We start from the raw sequence: 11,136 nt of genomic DNA on the forward strand, positions 1-11,136 counted from the left end.
CGTTAGGACAAGTTGAAGAACCAGATCATGGCTGCATGTTAAATAGGGAGAGAGAAGATCATCCAACATCTATAATTGATTAGAAACAGCTATAATAGACCAAGAAATGGTTATATTTGACTAGGCTAGACCAAAGGATAGGGACACCGGCTATATTTGACTCGACTCGACCGAGGGATAGGGATAGGGAGAATTATTTTAGATAATTTATAAGTTAGTTATTTTATTATTAATGATATCAATGAATTGTATTTAATTAACTTAGATCATTTCAAAAATTAACCCTTTGGAGAAAGAATATATTGCTATTTAAGATAATATTTATAATTAATTTTATTCAAAGGCTCAAATATTAAAATTATATTATTAAAAGATATGGAATGAGTCAATTAATGATTTTTTAGAGGAATAACTATCTTATTTACTTAAGTTAATATTTATAATTAATTTTTATTTGAGGGTTGAAATATTAATATAGTATCAAAAGTATAAATAATTTGTTAGAAGAATAACTAACTTATATAGTTAATTAACCCAATTTATTTAATACTAACCCTTCATATTATATAAGAAGTAAATGTTTATTAAAAGAAAAACTAATTTTAGTTTTTTAATCATTTCTCTTATAACCCCGAGGAGAAATGAGATAATATTTATAATTAAAATATTCAATATTGTAATATTATTTGGACTAAATGGTTTATTAGAAGACTAACAAATGAAGTTAGTTAAATAATCTAATCTTTCTAATTAAAACCTTTAGGAGAACAATTGTTGATAGTTATTAATAGTTATTGAGAAATAGTTATAATTATATAATAATAATAATAAATAATAGCTATAATGTTAACTAACCTATAATAATAATAGTTATTATAATAATAATTAAGTTAATTAAAAAGGAATTATAAAATATAATAAAATTTTACGAACCTGCACTTATTACCAAACCAGAAGGGAATAAATAGGATTACAAAACAAACTGACAAGAACTCGAATAGCGAAGATGAACAAACTAACGGACAACGCAAGGGGCGGGGACAAGGGGCGGGCTAAGAAGAAACGATAGGGATCTAGCAACTGCTAATTTTCCAGCCATCGTCCCTATTGAGATTGATCGACCTCTTTTCAATTTCAAAGGCCTCCCTAAACTTCTGGTGATGAAAAGGGGAAATCTTGGCAATGACACAGGCCTCCTCAATGCAAATATGATGTTTAGTCTTTTCTGCATGTTCTGCCAAGGCAGAAGAACGAATCCTCCCATGTTTTATGTTAGCTGAGTGCTCATGAATTCTTTAATTAATTGAGCGCCCTGTCTCACCAATGTAAGGGTCCCACAAGAGCAAGGAATAATGTATACGCCTTTCATGTCCTTCGGGTCAATAGGGTCTTTTACTGACCTAAGGGGTTACATATGGTGTTAAGGGGTCTAAAGGTAGAGGGAATATCATGCTTCTTAAGGAAGTTGTGGTAGGGTACTGTTAGGTCAAGTTGTGGCTCGCTAGGGTTTTGGGGCATCCATTTAGTTGATTACTGAAGAAACCAGGGTGTTGGGGCGCCCTTCCAATGGGAGCTAGAGAAGAATGCTTTTCTAGAATTCTAGGAAGTTGTTGCTTTCATTTCAGTTGGGGCTGAAGATTAAAGAATTTATTAAAAAAGCGTTCGGTAGCTTTTGACCCAGAGGGGGTTTCCCACCTAAAATTATTGTGCCTATTGTGTCCTTTTTTTTACTGTTATTACTGCATAAAAATTAATAATAATTGAAGATTAGTTAATGCTCTAAAAAGATTTAAAATTGCTAATTGCTAAAGAATATTGATTCACCCCTTGCCCCAGTATTTCCAACAATTGGTATCAGATCTTGGTTCCTTCAATAGAAGTCTCACAACTAGAAGGAGATCATAAAACATAATAAGAATAGATTTCCTTTGTTCAATGGAAATAACTATGCACTTTGGAGTGGAAGAATGCAGGTTCATTTGTTGGCTCAAGGATATGAAGTATGGGAAATCATTGACAAAGACTTCACATCAACCCAGGATGAACAAGGTAAGAAAAATATGGTATGTGATGTAAAGGCTAAAGAAATTATTATCAGTGGGCTTATCGAATTTGTTTATCTTAAGGTATTGAGTTGCAAAACTGCTAAAGAGGTATGGGGCAAGCTTGAAAATATATATGCAAGTGACTCAAAGGTGAAAGAAGCAAAGCTTCAAATTTTCAGGGCAAAATTTGAGAAACTCAAAATGAGGGAAGATGAAGATATTGCTACATACTTTCAGCGTGTTGATGAAACAAAAAATACATTGGAATGTTTGGGAGAACCTATTGAAACAAAAATTGTTGTCCGAAAGATCCTCAGAACCTTGCCAGCATAATCACCTTTGGAATTAAATAATGTGATGCACCTGAGTCTAGAATTGCATTGTCTAGAATCAGATCATGCACATTTAAACTGACATAAAAATGTGGGACATCTCCATCAACTTTTTGACCAAAAAGAAATTTAGGATGATCATCATTCAAATTGACAGTGTCTCAAACTTCTCCTATATTCAATGCTTTAACAATTTGATTCTTGCATAAATCATTCTTAATGAGTTCATTAAATGAGATAGAAATTTTGATTTTAGATATCTCATTTTCTAAATTGAAAGATGATTGACCTTTCTTTACCTCTTTGATGGAAGTTTCTCTCTTTTCGAGAATTTCTTTTGGAGGATTAGCTTTCTTCTGACAAGAAGTAGGTGCACCAACTTGGCCTTTCTTCAGAGGATTCACTGGAACTTTCCTATTTCTCAAATTATACTGTATCTTCACCTCCATGATGGCATTTTGATACCCCTTCTTGTAATCTTCTGAATCCATTTGCATAATATATTCTTGTGGCTGATAAAACAAGTCCTGTTCTTCCTTTGTCAAAAAGACAATGTCCTCTTCTTCACCAAAATAATGAATCTGATCCTGCTCTTCTGCTGCCTCTTCCTCTTCTACAAAATTCTCTTAGAAGGGAGGTATGATTTGTTTCTAATTTGCTTGGTTTATCTGTCCTCTTTTCTTTGTCTGCACTTGAGACCTCCAAAAATTTGGATTTCTTACTGGAGGAGGGGCTTGTTGATCTCTATGAGCAACTTTATTCTCCAAGGTCAATCTCTCCATTAACTTTTCCATAGTTTTCACCATGACCTCCAATTTACTATTTGATGAAGATGAAGACTCCTCTTTAACTCATCTTTTCAGCTTTCATTTTGGCCTTTTTGTTTAACAAATTGGCTTCCACTGCTACAACATTTTTCTGCATGTCCTCCAAAGTGGTTGGGTTCTATTCTCTAATATGATAGGCAAGATTAGCATCAAAACCATTTGGGTAAGCAAGGAAAATCTAGGAGGGAGTTTAATTTCAACCGATATTGAATTATATACTTTCTCAAATCTTGTTGAAAAATCTTGCACTGATTCCCCTAGAGCTCTCTTCAAACTGTCATACTCACCCAAAATCTATAGAGCGTTCTTCTTGACTTCCCATCTTGCAAGGAAACTTTGTTCAATTTGCTAGAAATTATAAATTGCTAGCAATTGGAAAAACTATGAACCATTTCTTCACCTCTCCCAAAAAACTCTGAGCAAAAAGCCTCAACTTAGCATCCTCATGGTCCACCTCTTCCAAGTCTATAAAATCATTCAATTGGCCAAGGTGTTTTTGTGTTGTAGTAACCCATGTGTCATCGAACTAAGGCAATCTCTAACCATAGTTTTGTGGTAAATCATGTAGTGGGCCTTGTAAATTCAATGGAGCATAAAGGGCATCCATGACTGTATGACTTCTATTGACTATTGGGGTCTGAAATGTAGATGAGAAAGGTAAGGGGATTATTATTTGAGAAATTGGTGAGGAAATAAGATTAACAACAAAAGGCACATTAGGAGCACAAATCAATGATATGTTCAATGGGGAAGAAATAGTTGGGATAGAATGTGGTAATTTGGATGATTGAGTAGCAGCTTCCTACAACTGATTAAAAAGATATTCTAACTTATATAATTATGCCCAAATGTCCTTATCTACTTCTAACACACTTTCTTTCTGAAAAGCAATAGAAGGTTGAAACATATAATGATCAAAGACTTTTTCTATCAAACTATTTTATGATTTAGATATGGAAAGGCTTTGCTCAAACTTCAAATCGAACTGAGTGTGGTCTACTGATTCGACTTTCTCGGGTAGAGACAAGGATCTTTTTATGACACTAATATCTATTTCTATTACATGATTTTTTCTTATAAACAACTTCTCTAGACTACTCAAAACTTCCAGTGGATTAGGGTCTAGATTACGTCTACTGTATACTCTTCTTGAAGCCAGATTTCCTACAAGAATTGATTATAGCTTATTCTAAAATCACTAATAGTCGAGTAAATATTCAGCCTATTAGTTTCTAGTTCGTTGTCACCCTCAAGAACCAAATTTTATCTCTAATTGCAGATTTTTCCAGGGAAGATTTCAACTCTCATTCCTTGGCAATGGCGCCACTATGTTATCACTCCGTGATTTCCCTAGGCTTAAAAGAAAAACTCATAGGTAACCACAAACCACTTGGAAGTTGGAATCTAGCCCTTTCGACTTTAGAGAGGGCTCTCTCTGTCTAAAACGTTCAATCACTTCAATATTAGGCTATGTATGGTGATCAGTGGGGTATAAGTTGTAAAGTTTTTCTAGTAGGAAAGAAGATAGATCGATTGGGAAATATGGTCGTAAAAGTTGATGATTTCCAGTGAGAGGATGAAGAGAAATAGGGATATTAAATAGGGGAAAGGTAGGTAGCATTTTTGGAGTTTTTAAGTCAAAATAATTGTAGGAGGGTGAGTAGAAGATAAATGGAAGATGACATACAGAGCATCAAACAAAAGGATGAATTCTACATGTCATTCTAGCAGATAACATAAATGTTTAGCAAACCGAAACAGGGTACTATTTGAAGTGAATTATAAGTCAATATATTTGTTTAGCTAAAAAATAAGACACATTTCAAAGCATGATTGATACAAAATACAACTTACAAAACCAAGAAGAACATCTCCAAAGAAACTAACATAGGAACCCTTGTAAAAATCGGCCTTTGCCCTTACATTCACTGGAAAAATCAAGAAAATTCAATGCATGCAGTGTTATTCCTTCTTAAACATGACCAAACCTTTTCTCAATTACAATTACATCATAACTAGATGAAAGAAAATTATTTCACACCTCTAGGAACTGAATTCCCTAATAGGATTTCAATTTCTACCTAATGCAATGAAAATAGAACTGTTTTTCAGAAAAATACGAACTGCTTGACCAAAGCTTTTTTCAAGAATATTTACATTAAATACCAAGTATAATTCAAGCTTATAAGTATTTAGATGCCTCATAAAATTTACCATGAACATAAAAACAAATTACCACCCCATTCTATGTCACTTTGGTGATTCATGACCTACTACTACATAATTGATTCTTGACTCAAGAGCATCCCATAACTTAATGCCATTATATGTGATAGAGTTGTTGTGGCTGTAGATAATAAATCCCTACAAGTATTTATACTCATTTGATTCCAAAAGAATAAAGTTCCTTGGTATGATCAAATATTTAGTGGTCAATTTGGCCCAAATCCTAGTGAAAAGTGTAGTTACGAAATTGTTATTGTTGACATCCCTGCAAGATTCAATGTGTTTTTTTCCAGGTCATGGGGATCGAAAATTGGGGGGTCCATCAAGTTGTATCTAACATATGCTACCATTCCAGTGTTTGGTGGAGAGGAGTGTTGATTAAGCAGAGAATTTGGATCTGTGAAGACAATCACAAAGGAAGAATGCTCAAACAATGCCCTTGTATATGGTAAGGAGAAGGATTTTTCTTGTATATTATTAAAAGAAGATGATTAAACCATTGGAGACACCTAGGTGGAATGTACAGGGCAGCTGAGTAAAAAACCATTTGAGCATGATAAGGTATGAAAATTGTATTTTGATGGTGCTTATTCTATAGAAGGAAATTGGGCATCTGTGTTATTGTTGTCTCCCGAAGGTAGCTTGATTCCACTCTCTTTGAAGTCGGAGTTTGATGCCACTAATAACATGGTTGAATATGAATCATTGTTGTTGGGGTTGTGAGCTACTAAAAACCTTAACATTGGGTGCTTGTATATGTTTAGGGATTCAGAGATAGTGGTGAAGAAAATCAAAAATAAATTCCAAATCAAGCACCCAAGATTGAATTCCTATAGGAACGAAGTATGGGATTTGCTTGAAAACTTTTTCTTAGCCTTCATTATCCAGTTCTTTCTCGGAGAAAAAATAGGATGGCTGACTCTTTGGCAATTTCTACTTGTAATTTCAGACCTCCCCAAAACCCCTTTCTCAGATACGAAGTTGAGTTCAGGTACAAGTGTTCAATAGTAGACAATGTGAGGCATTAGCAGGTGATCAAAGATGAAGAGAAAATCAAATTCTTCATGGAGGTTGTCGGGGAATTCTTGAATGTGGTGATTGATCAGGAGGGCGAGGGACCAATAGAGGAACAACATGCAAATTAAGAAGGGTCTATTGTTGATCACAAAATCTTGCAGCTAAAGGGAAATATCATCCCCAAATATTTTGTTCCATTGTAAAGGCTTTTCAACCCAAATGATGTGGCTGCTAAGCCAACTAAACAAGACCTTGAGGAGGAGGAGGAGGAGGATTGTAACATTGGCACCAAAGGATATCCTAAAATCATGAAATTGGCTAAAGGAGTTCCTAGGGAATACAAACAAAGGTACATGGACCTTTTTAAGGAGTACATGGATGTGTTTTCTTGGTCATATGATGATTTGAAGACTTTTGATCCCAATGTCATGCATCACAAAATTTCTCTAAAAACTAGAGCGAAGTCATATAAGCAGAAACTTGGGAAGATTAATCCTCTGTTACTTCCATCAATTGAAAAAGAGGTGAGGAAGTTGCTACAGGGTAAGATAATTGTGCCTTTAAGGTACTCTGATTGGGTAGAAAATTTGGTTCTTGTCAGGAAGAATAATGGAGAAATAAGGATGTGCGTAGATTTCAGAAATTTGAATAGAGCCTCACTAAAAGATAGTTATCCTCTGCCTAAAATGGATTACATTCTGCCAAAAGTGGTAGGGTCTGCCCAAATTTTCACGATGGATGGCCTCTCTGGATACAAGCAAGTCATTGTACACCCTGGGGATCATAAGAAAAAACCTTTTACTACACCATGGGGAATGTTTATGTATGCCAGAATGCCTCTTAGCCTCATAAAAATTGGATTTACTTTCCAGAGAGCGATGGATATAGCATTTGTTGGAGAGCGAGATAAATTCATAGTAATCTACCTTGATGGAATAATTGTTTTGTTTGAGTTGGATGAAAAGCACCTCAAGAACTTGCATCTCACCTTTGAAAAGTGCAAAAGGTATGGTCTGTCCTTAAACCTGAAGAAATCTCAGTTTGCTTTAAATGAATGGAATTTATTGGGCCACATTGTAGCAAAGGAAGCAGTAAAGATTGATCCCAAAAGGGTGGAGGCTATTAATAATATTCCTTTACCAAAGAATAGGAAGGAGATTCATGTTTTCTTTGGTATAATAAATTTTTTGAGGAGATTCATACCAAACTATGTTGAAATTATCAAAGAAATCACATAAATGTTGAAGAAAGATAGGGAAGTCAAGTGGACCATAGAAGCCCAAGTGTCATTCTCTAGAATTAAAAAGGCTTTTTCAGAAGCCCCAATCTTAGTCAACCCAGATTATCAAAGATCATTCTTAATTTTCTCTTTTTCCTCTCCTAACACAGTGGCAGTTGTTCTATTGCAGAAAAATAATGAAGGATAGGAACAACCTATCACATTTTTTAGATAGGTATTGCGAGGTGCAGAGATGAAGTATAATCTGTTAGAGAAACAAGCTTATGACCTGGTCAAATCCCTGAAGGCCTTCCGAATTTATGTCATGCAGTCCATTATAATAGTGCATGTTCCAATTTTTGCTATGAAATACATTCTCGTGCAGGGAGATAGTGAAGGTAAGAGGGGAAAGTAGATTTCCAAAATTAAATAATATGACATGGAGATTAAACCCACTAAGTTGATCAAGGGGTAGGGATTGACTAAAATATTATCCAAGGCTAACTGCCTGGCCCTGGGTATAAATTTGCTGACATATAAGGGAGGAGGAAGTGGAAGGGAAGAGGTGCATAAAAGCATTTTGTCCTCCACATAGAAAATTCAGATGAAGTACCTCTCTTCACATTGGTATAAACATATTTTCCATTATTTTCATTTTCTAAATTACCCAGTAAATTTTGACAAAGTTAAAACAAGGCCTTGAGGTTGCAAGCTCAAAAGTTTTTTTTATCTCAAATGATTAGTTGTGTTGGAAGGATCAATGGGGATTATATTATTAGCCTAGTAGAAGAGGAGATTTCCAAGGTAATTGACGAATTACACAATTGCATTTGTGGGGAAAATTACATTTGGAGAGCCACGACCCATAAAACTCTCAAGGTTGGGTTCTATTGACCCAAACTATTCATTGAGGTGCATACATATGTTCATGCCTGTGAGAAATGTTTGAGTTTTGATGAAAAGCAGAAGTTAGTGCCCATCCCCTTGATCCATTTTTTTGTGGAGGATCCCTTCAGGAAATGGGGGCTAAAATTCATAGGAGAAAGACATCCACCATCCAGTGGTCAACACAAGTGGATACTTACAACTACTGATTATTTAACAAAATGGGTGGAGGCCATCCTATCTAGAAATGTAAACGATGTCGTGGTCATTAATTTTATGAAGGAAAATATTCTTGCCAAATTTGGTTGTCCAAGGAATATTATCACTGACAATTATCAGGTGTGTAATTCATCCAAGTTTCTCATTTTTTTGCCGAAAATACAACATCACCGTGGGGCACTCCACCACCTACTACCTACATGGGAATGGACTAGTTGAATATTCAAATAAAACTTTAGTAAGTGTTCTTAAAAAAACCATATCAGAAAATCAAACAACTGAAGTTTATTTTATGGGCCAACAAAGTCACTACCAATAGGTCAACGGATAAGTCTCCCTTTGAATTGGTGTATGGAAAGGATGTCATTTTCCCTGTCCAACTAGCCATGTCAGTGGCTAAAATTATACAAGAGGTTGAGGAGGAACCAAATTCTCTGAGTAGGAGAATAAATTAGCTGGTAGAATTGTAAGAAATCATAGGGGAGGTAACCCAGAATCTAATTAAATATCAAGAAAAGATGAAGGCTCTTTTTTACAAAAAGGAAAGGGACAGACCTTTACAACCAAGAGACTTGGTGCTCGAATGGGATCTTAGGAGAGAGGAAAAAGGAAAACATGGGAAGTCTAATCCCTTGTGGTTTGGACCTTTCAAGATATCTAAAACAAAGGGAAACAACACTTTCATACTAGAAAATTTGGATGGTGAGGTGATTGAACTACCTGTGAATGGGCAATTTCTCAAGCTTGATTTCCAACATTGAAGAAGTTCATTTTCACCCACAGTACATACCAGTGAGCCATTGTACATACCAATAATTCTTTAAGTTCTTATTGCTTCTATTTCATTTTATATGTGCTTGAATAAAATGACTCCATGCTCAGTCACTAATCTGCAGGTTCTCAGCACCTTGCCAATAAGGCATTGTCCCCAATTGGAGTTGATGTTGTCACTTGTCATACCTTCTTATATTTATGTCAAACAATCCTATTTTTCATCCTTGGTGCAAGGAAGGGTGGGAAAAATCTTGGTGTTCCAAAGAGAAAACAAAAAGGGCGAGCCTAAGTCCCAAAGCCATAAAAGAGAGCTGAGATTTCAGAGGCTGAAATCACAGGGAAGGCCAAAATATCGGAGGCTGAAATCACAGGGAAGGTTGAAATATCAAAGGCCAAAATCAGAGGTACCAACATGTAACATATTGGGATTTTGGGATATCAGAGGAAGGAATGTGGAGACATCAACAATTTATTTTAAAAGCTGACCCAAAATTGCATATCGAAGCCTTAACATTTCGGAACCCAATATGTGAAGGAGAAGACCTGAGAGAAAAGTGATATCAGAACATCGGAGTTTCATAACTCTTTAAGAAATGTAGTTCCTTTGAAATCCCTGAGATTTCCGATAAAATGAAATATAAAGGAAATTTTTGAAAAAACCAAGGACCCAAGGGACCCTTTCTTTCTCCTTCGAAGAAGACATATGGAAGTTGGTGATTTGCCCCGAGGAGCAAACGTGGCAGATGGAATCAATATGACATGTTCATATGGTGCACACGTCATAATCAGTTTCGGCATTTTCGGGGACCTAATAAGGAAAATCTGGGTGACACATGTCACCACTCAGGCGACACCATGTGCAGATGATGATGTGAGCATGATGTCATTTCGAAGGTCGGGTTTTTGGAGGTAGGAGTTGTCAAAACTCCAACATAAATGAAAATTTGAAAAAGTTTTGATTCGATGAAGGGGCTTCTGATATATGATAGGCACATGGTCACGGGGATTCAAAAGAACCAAAGGCACAAAAGGGGGTCGAGCACATAAGTGATATAAATATCATCGAAAGAGGGATACATTGTAACTTTGTTTTAATTCCAAATTGAAGAACTTCTAATGAAAGGAGCTCCAATGGAGAGAGGCACTTAGTTGCAAGAATTCAAAAGAAAAAAGGGCAGAGCATGATTGAAAAGGGAAATAGACCCTTGATAAGATCTTGAAGGCTTTAGCACCCAAGCACTAAGCTGATGGTCACGACTCCTGGTCCTATGGTGGAATTGTGATAAGAAGACCAAGAGAACAAGTCTAAGGGAATCAGAATGTTACGATTTCATAATTTTATTTTGAATAGAGTTATGATGGATGAGGGCTCCGAGATCTCGAATGTAGTATTGTGTGAAAGTCTTTAGGTCACAGGAAGTGGTTCTATGATAAATGAGCAATAGGCAGCTAAGAAAAAAGGAGCTAGGGGGATCGGAGTGTTATGACTTCGTAATGTGCTTTCAAATAGAGTTACGATATGAGAAAGCTTTGATACTGTGATAAAGAGAGGATGAAGGATGAGAAGGTTGGTAGCTAATTAAATGTGTGCA

The sequence above is a fragment of the Pinus tabuliformis genome, chromosome X (assembly GCF_031772625.1).
Source record: "Pinus tabuliformis cultivar Carrire ecotype Pingquan chromosome X, CPIR1, whole genome shotgun sequence".
Classification (NCBI taxonomy): Eukaryota; Viridiplantae; Streptophyta; class Pinopsida; order Pinales; family Pinaceae; genus Pinus; species Pinus tabuliformis.